Below are 19,761 nucleotides of genomic sequence, written 5' to 3'. Positions count from 1 at the left end.
CCACAGCTTTGATAACCATACAAACCAAGCGAAATAAGTGAACAACAGACATGTTGCTCTCCAGAACAGCTCTTTTATTTCTTGATCCAAGAAATTATACATTCATCTTTTCATCCTTCCATTCAGTTCACCCTTTGATACCCATTATTTAAGCTTTACACTCTCTCATTCAGTCTTTCACCATTCTTATCCAGACATCCATATATCTACCCATCCATCCATACACTCACCTATCCAGCATCCACCCTTTCAAACACCCTGCTTCCTTCTATCCATCCTTTTACCCACTTATCGTTCATTACCATTCTCCCATTCCTCAACCGAGCATTGGCTTTTACCTACCCTCCCTTCACCCACTGAGGCATCCTTTCACCTCTTTCACCCATGTCATCCATCCTTTTACCCACCCATGCATCTCCTATCACTCACCTACACATCCTTTTCTTTCACCCACACATCCTTCCACTCATAAACCATTTCACCCATTCTTTCTTTTAGCCGTCCATTCTTCATTTGCTTTTCCATCAGGCCATCATTTGTAGCATCCATTCACTGTGAGTTTTTGTCTGGTGATCTGCAGAGAGAAGAGGCCATTAAGAACTCATACCCCGCTGTAGCTACTAAACCAGGAGCTTCAAAAGCAATGCCTTGCAGTGAGTATATTAGTAATTGTCAATGAGCAAGAGCAGTATGACTTGCCAACTCCCGTCCCTGCCTCCAGTTGTCCCCCTCTGACCACTGCAACGTCAAGTGTACTGGTGCTGCTGCTGGCAACTGCACTGATGTCTTAAATAATCAGCCCAAGCGAGCGCCGCCGAATGCGATTAGGTAGAACTAAAGACCTGGCTACCTCAAGCTGGATTGCATAATATTTGTTGTGTAAGCTTACCTCTGAATGTGAGCAGCATGCTATGTGAATAAAAAATGTTAGTATTGTAGAACACAAACAATAAATATTTACTCACCAAGCCCCGGCAACCTTGATGCCCGGCAGGGCAAGCTGATGTTGTTCTCTGTCTAGCAAGGTGGCCCAGTGGTGCGTCAGCTGCTGCATGGTACACTGAAGCTTAGTGCTCCGGCACATGCACCGGCGCACTCTCTCCCACAGCAGCCGACGCTCCTGCAGGGCATACCCCCTCCCAGGCCTGCCACGTGCTTCCAGAATGGAGGGCAGGTAACGCTGGATACAAAAAACAAGTGCAACCACCTCAGCCTCAGAAAAAATGGACCCCACTGCTTGCTGACTGTTGCATCTCAGACATGGCGCTGGATTGGGAAAAAAAGTAGGAATAAGAAAAAGAAGCAGAAAGTAATGACTAAGGAAAGCAGAAAGGGAAAACAGAAAAGTACAAAACATCACTGTCAAGAAAATGCCTCGCAAACGGACAGGCAAGCCTTCTTCTGCCTTCGGAATCTTGAGGTTTTTTGGAACTCTGCCAGTTCTGCCCAGACCTAGATATTACCAAAGATGAACTGACAATGACTTCTCCAGCAAAGCTATGGGTCTAAATGGAATTTCCACTGAACTATATAAAATGATGGCCTCTAGGCTGGACCCCACCTACCAAATATGAATAAGAAAAGTAAACAGCCGAGCTCTTTGCAGTGCAATCAGGGACTAGCCACCATAGCTATCATACATAAAGAGGGGTAGTCCTCTGAAGATCCCACCTCCTATCGGCCGATCTTGCTCTTAAACGCTGAGATTAAAATACTGGGCAAGGTGTTAGCCATGTGCCTGATCAAGGTGATTTAATACCTGATCCATCTGATCAGTAGGGATGTATACCACAGAAAGCACAGCCCTTGACCTTCGGCGCCTTCATGATGTGCTGGTACAAACAGCCAACTTACAACAGCAGGACCTGGTGCTGTCACTGAATGTCAATCGATACAGTAGAATGGAATTAAATCTTCGAGGTGCTGGCCAGGGTAAGCGTTGGCTCGCACTTCATGCAATGGATACAATGCTAACACTCTGGACTGATGGCATATGGTCAAAGTCAATGGTGGGCAATCCCGGGAATTCAGACTCCAAAGAGGTACCAGGCAGGGCTGGCCTTAGTCACCGCAAAATTTTTGCCCTGGCCTCAGCAGCATGGATCCACCAAGATCCATTGTTCAGAGGCTTGCATTGTAAGGGCAATGGGAAGACAAAATATCCCTATATGCCGATGACATACTGCTCTATGTAACAGACCTGGAGCTAACTCTGGATAGACTCTTGCAGATCATCCCAACTTTCGGCAAATACTCTGGACGCACTGTCAATTGGCATAAATCCATATTATACCCCATTAGTCGTCTGATAATGTGGCTGCCGCCTGGCTGCGCAGTGACACTGATGACCACGAGCTTCCAATATTTGGAGATGCACACCACACCAGACACTGAACTCTTTTTCAAGAATAACTTGGCCCCGTTCTGAGAGAGACTGCAACAACATGTGCAATATTGGAGGTCTTTACTGCTCTCACTACTAGGGAGGGTGACACTTTCTGTTTCTGCTCTATAAACAACTGGTTTCCTCCCACAGACAGAACCAGCATTCTGCATGGATCAATTAGTGCTCCATCCACAGGGGTACCTCAGTGCCTTATGTGGTGGGAGCAAACATAATGACTGGCTAGACCCCACTTGGACAGTTGTGCAACTTTGGTGTATTGCCATGTCAACCCTGGGGTGGAGAAATATGGTTACACAGGCACCTTCACTAAGGGACAGTGAAATTCTGGGTACACTGCGGAAGCTGCAGGGGTTTGACAAATGGGACCTCATAGGAATCTCCAGAGTGGGGGATGTGTGGGCCCAAGGTGATAATATTTCTTTTTCTGTCCTGAAACAAGAATACCAACTAGCACCTGCCGAGAAGTACAGATAGATGCAACACTGACATGCACTCAGACCGGAAATACCCAGGGGTACTGACCTTCTGGAATCTTCCCGCTAGAGAATAGGCTATTAGGATAATTCATGCCTTGTAAGGCTACAACATTGACATATAAAAACAATACTGAACCACACGTTGGATGTCTTAAAGCATGCAAGAGGTCAGTGGAAGAGAGAGCTAGAAGGGGTAGAAGATAGGCAATTTGAAGAGGCCCTGGCATCCCCTAGAGAGGTGGTCATATGCTCAGGGTTTCAAATGGTTCAACTAAAAATCCTTCATCGCTCTTACTATGCCCAAAGGATGATGGCGAAGATGGTAAGTGCTGGAGGCTCCGACTCAGGTACCTTTTCATGCATCCTATGGGAACGCCCAGCAATACAGGAGTGTTGGTCTGCAGTGGTGAATTACATGGGGGAAGTGAGGGGTGGAGTCATAAGTGTCTCTATCACAACAGGTATGGTAGCACAAAAACTTTACAGACTGTTGCCCAAGAAGGGTCAACAGACCAGTGACCCAAGTTGGGAAATGACAGAATTACTAGCCTAACAGAACACAAGGGAAGCTTTTCCTTATGGAAGAGGAACATTCACACACTTACTTGTGTCATGCTTCATCATTGGCAACCTCTTCTCACCGTGGTAGGACAGTGCCACCACAGCGGACTTGACTTTCTGGTGAAGCTAGACAGGAGGGAGTTCCTAGATATATGAACAACTGGACAGTACTAGCAGCTGGGAGCGGGTCCTGTCAGGTGCAGAAGCAAGGAGGATTTTTTTTATGACTGTGTGACTACAGAGGACACCGTCTCCTTCCCAGACCAGGAGCAAGTATCCCCTATTATCTAAGGTCTTTGCACCAGCAGCATCAGTGGTTCTACAGTCAATAACTTACGTTTTGGTGTTAGCATGCCATTTCATTTAGGGATCCTTAGCCCTCAGGAATGCCCCAGACCTGGATAGCCTCTTTGTGAGGGTAGAAACATGTTTTGCTATCTGACACAGGCTGAGCCATTACTCTCAGCAGTACCGGCACACCCGGTTTTTAGTTATATATGTGGAAACCACTATTAAAGGTATATACACCAGTAGTCGTTAAGGTATTTTTAGTGTGTCTGGATCCCCTTTCTGTCCAGTAGTTTTTATCTAAGAACTACCTTCTGTCTTGCTTCACCTGGATGTTGAGTGCACCCTGGTGCCACTATCCCACTGGGGTGGGGGGAGGTTGAGGACGATGAAGCATGACACGAATGAGTGTGTGAGACGTCCTCTTCCATAAGGAAAAGCTTCTCTTGTGTTCTGTTAGGCCAGTATTTCTGCCATTCCCTAACTTGGGTCATTGGTCTGTTGACCCTTTCTAGGCAACGGTCCAGACTGCCCCTGAGGTTGAACGAATCATCCCAAAAAATCAATTTTAGTGTTACCAGACAGGGTCTGTCTTCAAGTGTTCAAGTTGCCAACACTATGTCAACCAAACCATCTACTTTAGGGGCCTATATGGCACTTGCACCTCATGTACCTCTAGAACTAGTAGGAGTGGGTTTCTATTCCACAATGGGCCTACTGTGTCTTTAAGCCAGGTTAAAGCTTGGGGCTCAGGAACAATCTCAGCCCACCGATGACACTACAGTGGTGGGCTGCAGCAGGAAATGTGCAGAAGGGAGCTCATTAGCTACGGTGTCTATTATATTCGAGGACATTATGGGCACTGTATTCATTCCTAGATGTTTGTCTGATAGCTTCAAACATTCTGGACGTTGGAATCTATTGTTTTAACTCCACTGTACTCATTAAACTAGTACAATGAAATGAATGATTTGTAGAGGAAAAGTTCAGTTTTGGGAGCGGTGTCCATATTGACAGAGTGAAGTGGTCACCCTACTGTCAGTAGCTCACTTCGAGCCCAACCTTTCTCACAGTCCTCCGTGGTGCAGTTGCTGTTGGACAATAGAAAATGTATTAGGAATACACACAACTTCCTTGGCCTGCCGAAGACCTGAGGAGACATTAATTGAGCAAACAATCCTCAGGCCAGAAGCCTCTTACTGTTCAATCACCACGCCCCTTCTCTTGAGTGTTCCAGCTCTCGTGACGTCTTGGTGGGGCAACTCTGGTGGGGAGTGGGGCTTCTTCAATGGCAGGAGAGCATGGAATGTCCTGGGGCCGGGTAAAAATGTTTCCAGCCCTGGAATGAGGCGAACGAGGGTTAAATGTTTTAGGCTCAATATGACGCTTACTGAAACTAAAGCAAAAATGTCTAGGCCAAGCTCCATCTACAACAATAACAGCAGCCAGTTCAAGAAGAAGTGCACTCACAACAAAAGCTGAATATCTATGTTACTAGTGCAGGGCATGAGCATGGCTAGATCTGTGCTTAAAAGAAGACATTGACTCCCTGTGCCAAAGGTGTGTGTTAGCTATTTCTGTGTAGAAGGGCTGTATTAGGGTATGTGCTATTGCTGTTCCTCTGTAGAAGGCCCAGATCTTCATATATGCAGTGGCTTTTCTTTTCTAAAAGGCTTCCATTGTGTCACGTACATATCTCTCTCTGTGAGAGACCTGTAACATGTTATGTGCATAAGACATTCGTCTGCAGAAGCCCTCTATTATGTTATTTTCATTGGTTAGATGTTAGTTCACAGGCTCAGTTTGCCTTTTATTTTATTATTTTGTGACTATCTGCGATTAGAGAAAAAGAGATAAGGTGGGAGGTTGTGGAAAGAGGTCGTTAGGGTAATGCAGCAATGCGTTATTATAATGGCACGAATATAAGATATGAATGCATGGAAGTATGAAAGAGCTTTTCTGCAGGCTGGGGGTACGTTTCCCTGGGATGTAGGTCGTACAATCAGGAGACCGAGCTGTCAAGAGGTAGTTACAAAACCCGAAGAAGGGGCAAGCTAATCTGCCATCAGTCAATGGGGAGTAAGCCACTAGAGAAATTAAGATGATGAAAGAAATAGCACGGCTGAAATTAAGCTTCAAATAAAAGCTTTAGGAGATGAGATTCATCCGGCGTGTCCAGGTTGGGGAGTGAGGGAGGGGCGGGAACACTCAAGAGACTGAGGTGGAACAGAGGAGAGATAACGAGACAAAGGAACAAATGCGAAGAGAAGGATGAATACACAGACTACAGAGGAAAAGATTAGGCTTATAATGAATAAAGAATATAAGGGGTGAGATGGTACTGAAGTAAAGGGATGGAAGGAGAAAGGGGGCTGACTGGATCATGGAAAAAGAGGTATGATGGTTTAAGAGAAAAGAGAAATGACAGAAGGATATAAGAGGGTGGAAAGACAGGCAGATTAAGAGATGTGATAGAGACAAAGGAGGGAAATGGAAGATATAAAACTGGAAGAATAAAAGAAAAGTAGGTGACATTGAAGTATATGAAAAAAAAAGTTGAGCTAGAGGTGTCACAAGAAACAAAGAATAGCGATATGGCTTGTGAAAGAAAGAAGGGTAGAGGAGAGAGAGTGAGAGAAGGTGGGGCTACAGATAGAGGGAAGAAAGGAGAGGTGAGAGATAAGGAGGGAGAGATACCACAAAAAGTTAACAGGGAAAGAAAGAATACGTCAGACTTTCAAACCTTAAGAGGGAGAGACAAATGAGAGTTTTCTGGAGGAAACAGAGATTTGTGGGCAGAGAAAGGTCAGGAGTTATAATAGTTGAAAGAGGGAGCGAAAGAACGAGAAAGGGGAGTTTACAAAACCAAACAAAGAAACGCAAGAAGAAGGACTGAGGGTGAGAAAGACAAAAGTAGTGCAAGAAAGAGAATACGAAAGGATGGGAAACCAGTGTCTTTGTATTTGAATGTCTGAGTTTGTGTGCCTGGGAAAGATATAGTGCAGGAATAGAATGGTACTGTGCAGTATATGTGTGTGATTAGTCCATGTACTGGGTTGATGTATGCCTGCAAGGAATACTTTACATGAGAGATGTTGTGCTGTGTAGTGCATGCACAATATGAGTATGAGGTGGGTGTATGTGTGTTTGCATGAAGTCCAATACATGAAGGGCGAAGTGTTGTGCAGCATGCACATGGTGAGGGTGTGTGCTGGCACTGTGGGTGTTTGTAAAGAGCACACCCTGGTGCAATACTGAAAAGCTACAGTACTGAGCAGTATGCATAGACTGAATGTGTGTGCTGAATGCACATGTATTTGTAGTGGAACAATGCAAGAGGTAGCAGTACTAGAGAGTAAATTTGCTGCAAATGTACACTGAGAACAATTGTGCATGCATGGTACATTACATGAAGGACCCTGGGTTTCATTTTGGGAAGCCAAGGCCTGCCTGGTAAAGACATGAGGAAGAGAGGAATCCCCCTGACAGATGTGTGCATTGCTGCATTCCTGTGAACTGCGTGGACACACACTAGAGGAAAGGAGGAAGAGACCCCGCTTTACAATTCAACAGATGCACTTTTATTCAGTGATACATCACAAGGAAGGAGCCTGGACACATATCAGGAAGGAGATTGGGCTGATAAAGTTACCATAAAGAGTAGGACTGGGAGCCTGGGATTAACACTTTGATGCACATATCACTGTGGCTGACATCCAGGTGTGATCTCTGGTCACACCCATCGCAGTGTCTTGCATGATTTAGAACGGAACCTTTCTGGCTCTCTGATGACTCCATACAAGTGTGATGTAATTTCTGGAATGGAATGGAATGAAAACTGGGTTTACAAAGTTGGAGTTCACAGGTACATGTAGTGGGATAAAGACGTGTGATTTACAGCTTCATGTGTGGTCTAATCATTCAGCGGGTACCAAGCTAAGGAGAACGCTAAACCCATGAACTGTGCTGTGGGTCAATCAGTTTCGGAGTCTTGCTGGTTGTGACAGATATCCTTTAAAAGAGAAAACACTGTACACTTCAAAAGAACGTAAAACATCTAATTCTAAATACAATTTTGGTGTCTGAAAATGAACTATAAGAGGAGATTAAGACCCCAAACTTGGTCATCTGCCAGTCAGTCAGATGGGTTGTGTGAGAAGGGGAAGCTCTACAAGACTTCTGCCTGTGACGGGACTGGGAGCAAAGGCCTGCTAGTCTCCCTGCTGGGTGAGGGGACATCATCAAGGACACGAAAATCACCTGTCCTGGAGCCTGCAACACCATCGCCTGCCTGCTTGCCAAGACCAGTTTGCCCTGTGAGAGAGAGGAGAGTGTTGGAGGAAGTGAGGTCCATCTGAGGAAGGTGGGAGGAGAATGGTAGCATACCAATTGAGCCATGTAAGGAACACAGTGAAGGAAGCGCCAGGTCCTCACCACCTAGTTGCGATGACCCAGAAGGGCCAGAGGGAACCACCGCTGAACCTATTGGGCCAAGAGTGTTGAAGACTTGTGTCCACTTTATTCTGTGACCTGTATGACAGGAGAACTGTTGTGTTGAGGATGATCACGCTGGAAAAGTCTGCGCTGAGATTGAGAGTATTACAGCAACCCTGTATGCCAGAAGGGGCTGCTGGTACCACTTTGGTCAAGAGTTTGGGTAGTTGCCGGGATGGAAAGATTGTGGCTGGGACCAGCGGGTCAAGCCTGCACACTTGACCTGCCCCTGATAGATTGCCCAAGAACTGCAACTGCACAGTTGGAAACATTGCACCCTCGCTGGGCTCCAGTCTGGAGCCACAGGATCGGATCCCCTCCCTAGTGCCCCCACCCCATGATGGGAAGATTGACTTACCTCATGTTTGCAGAGCAAGAGCAGCTCCGATCATTGGAATGAACTGGCAGCGCTGCTCAGAGGATGCACCTACTGGATGCTGCTCCATGAAACGGGATCAGCTTGTCTTTGCTGATCAGGATTAGGACTCTGGAGCGCCTGTGGATATGGGACTCACTGCACCTCTGAATGCTTCCATATCACCAGAACATGTAAGACTGGAACTGGGCCTGTGGCGCCTGGGAAGATTCGATATTAACAGTGCTGCAGCACCATAGACACTTTTAAGTACTTGCTAAGGAGTTCTAGGGGAACTCTTAAGTATGGCTTACTAGTACGTATTCCCTGGATGAGGAATGAGGAATAAACTCAACCGTGTTCGGAAAAACAGGGTGGGACAGTGATTTTTTTGGCTACTGCTTGATCCCCTACTTTCAGGAGATTGGGTTATTGCCTGTGAAAGTTGTTATTCCTTTGATTGTGTAGATTTAGAAATAAAATATTTAATTTTCTCATAAAAGTAAATATTGGACTGGGCACTGATTTATTGTTCGTACTGCATTCACTTTGAGTAATTAGTTGTGCTCACTTACCTGTATCTACACTTCACACTTATCCACCCATTCCCCACCCCCTGAGCGAGCCTTTGACTGCTTGTATATTGCTACTGCTGACAGTCAAGTACAGAAGGGGTGCTTGGCCCAGTTGCAAGGTTCCATATTAGGGCAGGCCCTGGGATATCAATATTAAAAGGCCTCAACCACTACTGCTGGGCCCAGTAGCCCCCGAGTGCCCCATGACTCTCTGAAAGGGTTTCTGACACACGCTAATAGAGAATTGAGGAGAAAGAAATGAAGGAGGTGTGTACATGAGAAAAGGTTGGCGCGGCTAGGAGCTTTTCAGTATTTGGTTGAGTTTTTGTAGTGAATCAGCCGAGTTTGTCCTGAGAGTCTTCGTAAAGGGATATTAGGTGGTATCTTTGAGTCAATGGTATCTCTTTATCTCAAGAACATAGCAGAACCCAGAAAATCCTTCCCTACCTTCTACCTGTCCCCTTTCTGTTTTCACTGGTCCAATCCTGGATAGGTGCCCAAAACCGGTAAGACTTTCTGGTAATGTTTAATGAATTTTCACACACAGGAAAGGTGTGATAATGTAGTAGCTCTTTATTGGAGCATCCAACCACCACAATAGCTAGATCCAACTGCTGTAGAACACTTAGATAGAACTTAGAATTGTGCATATACCAAAACAAAGCATAACCACTTAGGAACAGCAATCACATTGGGAAGATCATGGAATACAGGTAAGTATGACAAGCTTAGTAGTGAAATGCTAAGTGGAATGTTAAGAGCTTTAAAACTCAACACAACTCCATGCTATAACTTACCACATGCATCCCTTCCTTATAAAATAAAACAAACAAAAAAACTCAGTACATAACAAAATACTCAAACTTTCTTGACAACTTAATGTTTCATCTACGCTTAACCATTTCTGTTGATACAGTACTTGCAAAATTCTTTCACTTTCAACATGGTCATCAATTTTCTCCTTGAGTGATTCACTCTCGAAATCTGGTAGATCATACACATTGATGACTTTATTGTCAGATTGTATCTTAGCCAATCTAGTAATACTCCACCATGTGTTGTTTGTGAGTAAGGCAGATGTTTTTCCCATCTTAACTATTTTCCATATTTTAGAAAATTTAGAACTCCCTTTATGTACGTGACCAAGCAACTTCATTCTGACTCTATCCCCAACACATAATTTGGTTTGTTTTGGGACAAGCATTTCTTTTAGATGTAATATCTTTCACTTCAATATTGCTTTTGGCAGTGTCATACTTTTTTTTTTAATTGCAAACCTTTGTTTTAGAAAATAACCAACTAGGATTTAATTCTTGTCTAGGACTTCTTCACTTAAGAAATTCAAAAGGAGAAAAGTTGGCTGTACAATGTGGTGTACAATGATACGACCACAGTAAATTTGCCACATGCTTTTTTTAACATCAATGTGTGCTCTGGTAGTTAACTGAATACCTTTCACCAATGCTTTATTACATCTTTCTAACAAACTATTCATGTTTGGTGAGTATAAAGCAGTTTTGATAAGTCAAATACCTACAGTTCTAAATGTATCAATCATTTTACTGGAAGTAACTTATGTTCCATTATCTGAACTAATAGAATCAGGAAAACACTCTCTCTTAAAGGTACCTTGAAGAAATTCAATAACAGTATCTGTACTGGGTTATGAAATCCTTTTCACCTTCACCACTTCAAAAAATAGTCAATCAAAATAAATGTTTCCAAACCCAATACTTTCATAAGGTCCTAACAAATCAATAGATAGTTTCAACCAAGGTATCTCTAGAAAAGATGTCTGTATCTGAATAGATTGTTGTGTGTTTAAACCTTTGTCAGAATTTAAGCATATAGGACAATTTTTTACAAATGTAATAATATCCCCATTCTTGTAAGGCTACCAGAATAGTTCTGTAGCTTTTTTTGATAGTGCTTGTTTGGCCCAAATGGCCTAAATGAGCAACAGAAACAAGCTTGTTTCTAATTCCTGAAGATAGAACAAAACATCCTCCTTTTAACAAAAACGTAATTTCCCAAAAACAACTTATCCCTGACTTTGCAAAACACTGAAAGTTCTTTTGACAAGTGTCTCTCCAAATGCAATCCCATAACAATATACTCCTCAAGCTCTCTCGTAGTGTCATCAGTAGAAACAACATTCAACCATTTATCATCTGATAATACTTGTCCTACTAACAACACTACATCTTCCACTATAGCCACAACACATTCATCATGTCATTGTTCATCACTGGAAACTTGAACTTCACTTGCTAACCTAGATAAACAATCCACTCTCACATTTTCGTTTCCTGGCCAATACATGACCGTAAAAGTATACTCAGATAATTTGGCGGGGACCCTCACCAATGTGGAAGATGCCTTGCCCATCGCATGTTTAGAAAGTAATGAAATCAAAGGTTTATGGTCTGTTCTCAAATGGAAAGTCTTGTGAAACAAATACAATTTGAAATGTTCCACTGATCAAGTACACCCTAATGCCCCTCATTCTTTGGCAGAATATCTTGACTCAGCAACTGTCAGCAGTCTGGATACAAAAGTGACACTGAGTTCAACACCATCCTTGATTTGACTGTAAACAGAACCAAGACTAGTGGCACTAGCACCCACGTGTAATCAAATTTACAGCACTGTGTACAAATGAAAACAATAGTTTGGATTGGATAATTTCTGCCTTCAAAATATTGAATGCTGAAGTATGTTGTAGACCGCACTCAAATTTTGTTCCTTTCTTTGTTAATAGATGCACAATGTCCGCACATGTGTTAACAAACAAAGAATAATATTTGCATAGACCAAAAAATTACTTGAGCTTTTTCCTTGTCCACAGGAATATGCATGTTATGAACAAATTCATCAATTCCTTCTTGGTATAAATCCCCTTCTTGGTGATTGCGTGTCCCAAATATTCTACTTCTTGAAAAGAAATTGCACTTATCCAAACAAATGATCCTAACTTTTTCATTCAATGTACTTAATATTTTGCTTAGAATATTAAAATGTTGATCTGCCATTTCAGAGTACAATAGAATGCCATCCTGGAATGCTACCGTCAATATCCCTGACAAGACAAAAAATCAATTTCTGAAATATCAATGCGGCAGATGAAAGTCCAGATGGCATCCTGATGTATCTGAATGCCCCATCCAGCCTAATGAACGTAGTGATGTGTCTAGACTCAGTAGTTAACTCTTATTGATGGTAAGCCGCTCTAACACTAATCATAGAAAAATACCTAGCCCTTTCCAATTTAGTAAGTAGCTCATGTATCTCTGGCAAAAGAGAACAGTCAACTATGATTTGCTTATTAGCTGACCTCCAATCAATACACAGTCTGAGTTCACCATTTCTTTTAACAAGAACAATTGGAGATACCCATTCCAATCAGTTCACCAGCTCTATTATCCCTTCCTCACACATGTTCTTTAATATTTGAGGCAATTCATTGCAAACTGATAATGGTGCATGCTTTAATTTGTATTTGGTAGGAACAGCATATTGTTTTAATTGTATATGATGAGAAAAACATTTTACTTTCCCATGCTGTTGACAAAACAGACTTTTGCATTTCTGTAGAATATTTAAAAGTTGTTTTCACCATTCAGAACACTTTGGGGTCTCGTTACTTCTTCTGCTAAACATACTTGTACTTCAGTATTGTGATTATCATACTTCTCTTGATGTTGCCAACAAAATACTTGTAACCCATTGACTGCCACATACACCTTACCAATAATGGTTTTATGCTTGAAACTTATTTATGTCACAAAATAGCCCATTGTGTTAATTTCTTTCCTGCTAAACCTGCACAATCTCAGATCGGTAGGTTCCATTGTTTTGTTTTGCCAAATCTTCTGAAAGAAGGAATCAGGAATGATGGTATTTGGAGATGCTGAATCAACCATTACCCTTAATTTCCTACCATCAATATTGATTTCATACATTGTGGTATATATGTTTCTGTGTCCACTTCATCACTCACTTTTTAATTACCAACAGCCATATGAACACTCTTAACCTCATTGATGCAAGCCTTTTCCTCAGTACAAGACTCACTGTTAATACGATTACAAACTCCTTCAAACTCATCATTATGAACAGCATGTTCCTTAGAATTATGTTCACTGACACACAAAACCACTTTCAGGTGGAACATCATCCTTCAAACAATCCTTAAGCACACTGAACACTCTCCTGGCAGCACTTTGACATACCACACTGAAATGCCCAAATTTCCCACATTTAAAACACTCTTTTTCTTTAGTACGGCATGTTTTAAATTGTGCAGTATGTGTTTTTGATCCACAGCGGTTGCATTGTGCTTAAACATTCGCACCAACAATAGATGTATGATGTTTGTTAACTTTGTTTTTTTAGAACCCATTGGTTTGTTTGAGTTGTTGTTTTCATTGTCAAAGCACCCACATGCAACGAAGTCTTATCAACATTACATTAATGGCTTTTTAAAAAATGATTAATTGTTCTACACTCTTAGCAATGTCACTTCCTCCCTGCAATGTTGGATTGCTCTGATGCAAATGTTGTTCCTGAATTTTCTTATTGTAACATTGGATAATTAATAGATCTCTAATATATGTGTCAACTTGTGCTCCAAATGCGAAGCGCAATTACATACGAATCCACAGATCCATTCAACGGCTGAAGACATGTATAAAATGTAAACCTCTTCAACACTATGGGGGTCATTTTGACCTTGGCGGACGACGGAGGCCGTCCGCCAAGGTACCGCCGCTGAATGACCGCACCGCGGTCAAAAGACCGCGGCGGCCATTCAGACATTTCCTCTGGGCCGGCGGGCGCTCTCCAAAAGAGCGCCCGCCGGCCCAGAGGAAATGCCCCTGCAACGAGGACGCCGGCTCAGAATTGAGCTGGCGTAGTTGCAGGGGTGCGACGGGTGCAGTTGCACCCGTCGCGTATTTCAGTGTCTGCTTAGCAGACACTGAAATACTTTGCGGGGCCCTCTTACGGGGGCCCCTGCAGTGCCCATGCCATGGGCATGGGCACTGCAGGGGCCCCCAGGGGCCCCGCGGCACCCCCTACCGCCATCCTGTTCCTGGCGGGAGACCCGCCAGAAACAGGATGGCGGTAGGGGGTGTCAGAATACCCATGGCTGCGGAGCGCGCTCCGCAGCAATGGAGGATTCACAAGGGCAGTGGTAAACCGGCGGGAGACCGAGGGTTTACCCTTTCTGGCCGCGGCTGAACCGCCGCGGTCAGAATGCCCTCGGGAGCACCGCCAGCCTGTTGGCGGTGCTCCCGTGGTCGGTGACCCTGGCGGTCACCGGCCGCCAGGGTCAGAATGACCCCCTATGTGTGGTTCTTCACTAGACCTTTTTTAAGACTATCTAGAGCTTCTGAGAAACAATCGTGATCGCCTGCTTCTACACCTTGTGGTGGTGTCATTACAGGAAAGTGTTCAAAAAAATCTTACGCATCTAGGCCCATCAAATTTAAAAGTAAAGCTTTTTTCCTTGCTACTGGAAATGTAGTAGCATTAATGGCTAACGAATAATTCTTAAAATGTCTTTGCCATGTCACCCATTTCCTGCTGGACTGATTATGTCCATTTAAAAAGGCAGGTGGTGGATTTCCGCATGTAGTAGACATAACAATAATAAATATATAAATGGACCAATTTAAGAAAACTAAAATCAAAGGTTTGTAATAAGTTATAAAACTGTGCACTTCACCGTGGTGAACACAATAAATATCACCACTGTTCTCTTGTTCAATATATATGAGTAATGTGTTGTTATTGTATAAGCTTTGTATGTAGAAAAGGTGTGTGCATCAATGTGGTGAAGGCACTTATAAAACGTTATATACTGAGGAAAGATGCGCCCATCACTGTGTTGAATTAAATAATAAACGTTGTACACTTACACTGCTGTTGCTTTGATAAATGCACAGAAAGCATAAATAAATTCCTGCTGCTATGCGATTTCCAATGCTCCCAAGACGGCGGCTATGTTGATTAAGTGCGTATCATGCTACAAGCACAATACTCCCTGTTGACATGCACATGAGTCAGATGTTACATGCACTGTACTTCTAAAATGGCGCTGATGAGAGAGCTAGACCAGCAACTTCCTCTGAGACTCCAGCACAGAACATATAATGATGCTGTTTAACACTCACGAAGTGAGTGTCATCTCCTGTGCCAGTATCAGCCTTTTTTATGACAATCCATCAGAAATGGAAATTGTAGCACCAGAACTACTGCCTACAATCCCTGAAACAACCTCTAAACGTGACTTCGCAAAGGCGATCTGCCGTTGGTTCCTATGTCACTGTAAGCAACAGAGCAACTTAGATTGCCAGCTTTGCCTGAATGCTCCCTCTGGGTTCTTTCACCTCGTCACCAAATATGTGGCAATGTATAATGAATTTACACACACACAGGGAAGGTGCAATAATGTAGTCACTCTTAAGTGACGCATCCAGGCACCACATTAGTGAGATACATGAACCACAACAAGGCTTAGCCAATTAGGAACAAGGTAACAGCAATAATGTTGGGAAGATCATGGAAAACAAGTAGGTATGACAAGCTTAGTAGTGGAATGCTGAGAAGAATGTTAACAACTGTCAAACTCAACACATGCTCTAACTTACACTATAACTTACAACAGACCTATCTAGAGGTGCTGACAACTTTCGGTGCTCACCTCCGCCCTTAAATATTCCACTTCCCTTTCGTGCAGTCCATCACTCACATCATATTTCGTGCTTTGGCCTTCTCTTACCTATAAGTGCAGGGACACTCTTGTCTTGCTCATGACCTGGATTTGGCTTTGGGATCAGTCTCACTGCTTTGGTTTACTCACTGGTAATTGCATTTCACATGAATAGTTTGTTTAAGTGTGAGAGCCCACCATTTTCTTTCAGTAGCTAACATTCTAGGGCTGTAGCCGCATTAATCATGTGACTTCTTCTGAGAAGGCCATGACTTAGATGTCATCAGTAGCGAGGAGAACCTCCTACTGCTCTGTGTCCCAATTGGCTGGGGGACTAGGTCCCACTAAAACAATGTGGAATCTGTGGGCCTCTTCTGTCTGCAGATAAAATGCTCGTAAAGAAAACTCTTAGCGAAAACCAGGATGGGTCGTAGGCAATGGGCTTATGGTCAGTATAGGAAGCGCAGAAAAAAGAATTATGAAAATAGGAGAACCACAGAAAGAAAGACATGTAGAAAATATAAGCATGAGAGAGAAAGGTAAGAGAGAAAAGTATAAATGAGAGGATGAGAGAAAAACAGGTACATAGAAAGACGAAGGAATCAATGGGAGGAGTAAGGATACATGGAAGAAAGGAAGGAAAGGTGATTGCTTTTAAATAAAGGAAACCTTTTTTTTAATGCAGCCCAATTTCCTTAAAGGAAACGGGCTGCTTTAAAAATATATATTTGATTTAAAAGTTTCAGTTACAGTTGGTATGATTCCAGGGACCCAGAGCTACTCCATCTGAAGGTTTTACTGTAGTTCACAAAGGGGAAAGGTTCTTTTGCAGACATATTATCAACTCGGCTTGGGAGTCTGTAACTTTAATGGTTTGTGACTTGAATTCTGGTGGCAAACTATTTATACATATGTTATGAATTCACACTTTAGAAGGGATGCCCTCCCCCCATGCTCCTTTTAAATTTAATTTTGGTAACCATTTGGAATCCTATTTTAAGAGCAGCTGATTAAAGTTTACCAGCTCCTAACATTGGATTCGGGCAAAAGAAAAAACGATTTTGCTGTCCCAAACTCTCTGATTAAGCAAATCTTAGTGTTTGCAACTGGAAAATAGATTAGTACTTCTGGAACCAGGTTTCTTGGGACTGGCTGTCCTTTCACGTTGTTGTAGGATCTCTCCTGCCTTGTAAATCTCAATACAATACTTGCTTAATGGATTACCTGTGTCCTTTCTCTGGACACCACCTAGTCCAGTGCTTTCCTAGCACTTAGAAGAGGAAGTCTAGCCCATGACAACACTGATGATATGGCCGCAGTAAAGGAGACATGAAGTGTGAAAGAATGAATGACATAGAGCACGGTTTGTGTAGGATATCAAATAAGAAAGGAGGGAAAAAGTCAAGCAAGATGTCAAAGAAAGGAAAGAACAGGAAGGGGAGATTCAAAGCATGTGTTATAGAAGGTGGATCAGAAATGTGAGTGGTTAAAATGAATGAGAAGTCATAGAACAGCATAGAACAGGTTACAGAGAGAGAGAGAAGAGGTTAGAGCACGAAGTCCTTGTTGACAGGAATCACAGTAGACATTATCAAAAGTAAGTGAAAAGGGGTTATAGGTGAATAACAGAGAGACAGAAAGGGGGATATATTACACAATACAATACCACTTTCAGCTGTAACGAAAACTCAAACTACTCACTGATAGAGCCACCCACACACTCATTCCATTATAGATTTGAAACTCCCTATTCCAGTGTCAGTGCATCCTAGAACTAATATCTCTCTTCAGAGTTTCAATGTTTGTGTTTCCTCATTCCAGCATCAATGTCTGTAGCTTCCTGTCTCAGTGTCAGTGGTTGGTCTCTGTGCCTCATTGTCGGTCTGTTTCTAACTGCTCCAGTGCTAGTGATTTGGTCTCTCTCACCCACTGTAAGTCTGTTTTTCACAGCTGCAGTGTCAGTGTTTGTGTCTCTCTGCCCGGCTCTCAGTCTGCATGGGTTGGTCAGTATGATTGGGGGTGTGTGAGCCAATAGCGTAACAAAAGTTAAAGATGCCCTCTTGCAAAGTACCTGTAGTCAGTCCCTTACCCCTGGACTCAGTCGGAGGTCTGTCGCCCGTGCACAGTGTACTGTGCTGAGGGGACCCCCTGTAGCTCAGCCCTCCTCCCCCCGCACCGCAGGGGCTGCGGGGCCTAAGTTACATCCCTGGTGTGAGCTTCAGATTTTCCGACAATCAGACTGGCATATAATGTTAAATATATTATACAACAAGCAGGGTGCATGAGAGGGGCAGTGGAAAGGGAAACGAATGCGGATTGGTAGGAGTACTAAGAGAGGAAACACAATATATGGTAAAATATCCAATATTTTTTAGGACTTTCAGGGTAGAGAGTGAGTGTATGTGTGTGTTTTGTGTGAGTGTGTGAAAACATTCCTGCTGAAATCCAACTAACATCTCTCACTACCCAAGTGAATACACCTGTACCCAACTATTTGTCAGAAAATAGATTTATTAGGAGGGGTGTAGCAACCAAGACACCCCCCCCCAAGCTACACCCCTATCAGTCTGTTTCTCACTGCTACAGTGTCAGTGGTTTGATATATTTGCCGTACTGTTGGTCATTTTTTTTACTGTTCCAGTGCCAGTGGTTTGGTCCCTTTGCCTCACTGCCCATCTGTTTCTCACTTGTCAAGTGGCAATGTTTATGTTTCTCTGCTTCACTGTCAGTCTGTTTCTCACTGTTCTAGTGTCAGTGTTTGTGTCTCACTATTCCAGTGTCTTCCTCTGTAAGTGTCAGAGTGTTAGTGTTCTCATTTCCGAGTGTCAGTGTTTCTGTTTTTCTATCCTACTGCCCATCTGTTTCTCACTATTCCAGAGTCAGTGTTCTTGTCTCTCTGTCCCAGTGACAGTGGTTTAAACTCTCTTCCCCACTGTCAGTCTGTTTCTTACTATCCAGTTTCAGTGTTTGTGTCTCTCTATCTCAATGTCTCCCTTTCTCAGTGGTAGGGTGTTAGTGTTCTCGTTCCCCAATGTCAGTGTTTGTGTCTCTCTGCTCCACTGCCTACCTGTTTCTCGCTGTTCCAGTGTCAGTGTTTGTGCCATCCTATATCAGTGTCTCCCTTTCTAAGTTTCAGGGTGTTAGTAGTCTCCTCCTCCAATGGCAGTGTTTATGTCTCTCTTCCAGATCATCTGCCTGTTTCTCACTGTTCCATGTGTCAGTGTTTGTGTCTCTTTGTCTCAGTGTCTCCCTTTCTCAGTGTCAGGGTGTTAGTGTTCTCCTTCCCCAGTGTCAGTGTTTGTGTCGCTCTTCCACACTATCCATCTGTTTCTCGCTGTTCCAGTGTCAGTGTTTGTGCCATTCTATTTCAGTATCTCCCTTTCTAAGTTTCAGGGTGTTAGTAGTCTCCTTCTCCAGTGCGAGTGTGTTAGAAAGGGGGTCTCTAGTTGGCAGTCAGTTTACACCGTGTCCAAGTAGGGACCCGCACTCTAGTCAAGGTAAGGGAGATAAACAGCTCAGATAACCCCTGCTCACCCGCTTGGTAGCTTCACACAAGCAGTCGGGGTTATCACAGAGGCAATGTGTAAAGTATTTGTATCAACACACACTGTAACACAGGGACAACACCACAAAAGTACTCCACACCAGTTTAGAAAAATAGCAAATGATTCTCTAAATCAAACAAGACCAAAACGACAAAAATTCAACACACACAAGAAAAGATATGGATTCTTAAAGTAAAAAGAGTTTTAGTCCATAGAAATCCATAGATGCTTTGTTTTAGCATAAAGTACCTGGTATGCGTCAAAAATAAAACCGCATGGACGAACGTGCGTCAAAATAGCAAGCGATGCGTGGATTCCTTATTCACAAGTGAGACCGTGCGTGGA

This window comes from Pleurodeles waltl, chromosome 3_2 (genome assembly GCF_031143425.1).
Source record: "Pleurodeles waltl isolate 20211129_DDA chromosome 3_2, aPleWal1.hap1.20221129, whole genome shotgun sequence".
Lineage (NCBI taxonomy): Eukaryota > Metazoa > Chordata > Amphibia > Caudata > Salamandridae > Pleurodeles > Pleurodeles waltl.
The sequence above is the reverse complement of the archived record's forward strand: the minus strand, read 5'-3'. Positions refer to the sequence as shown.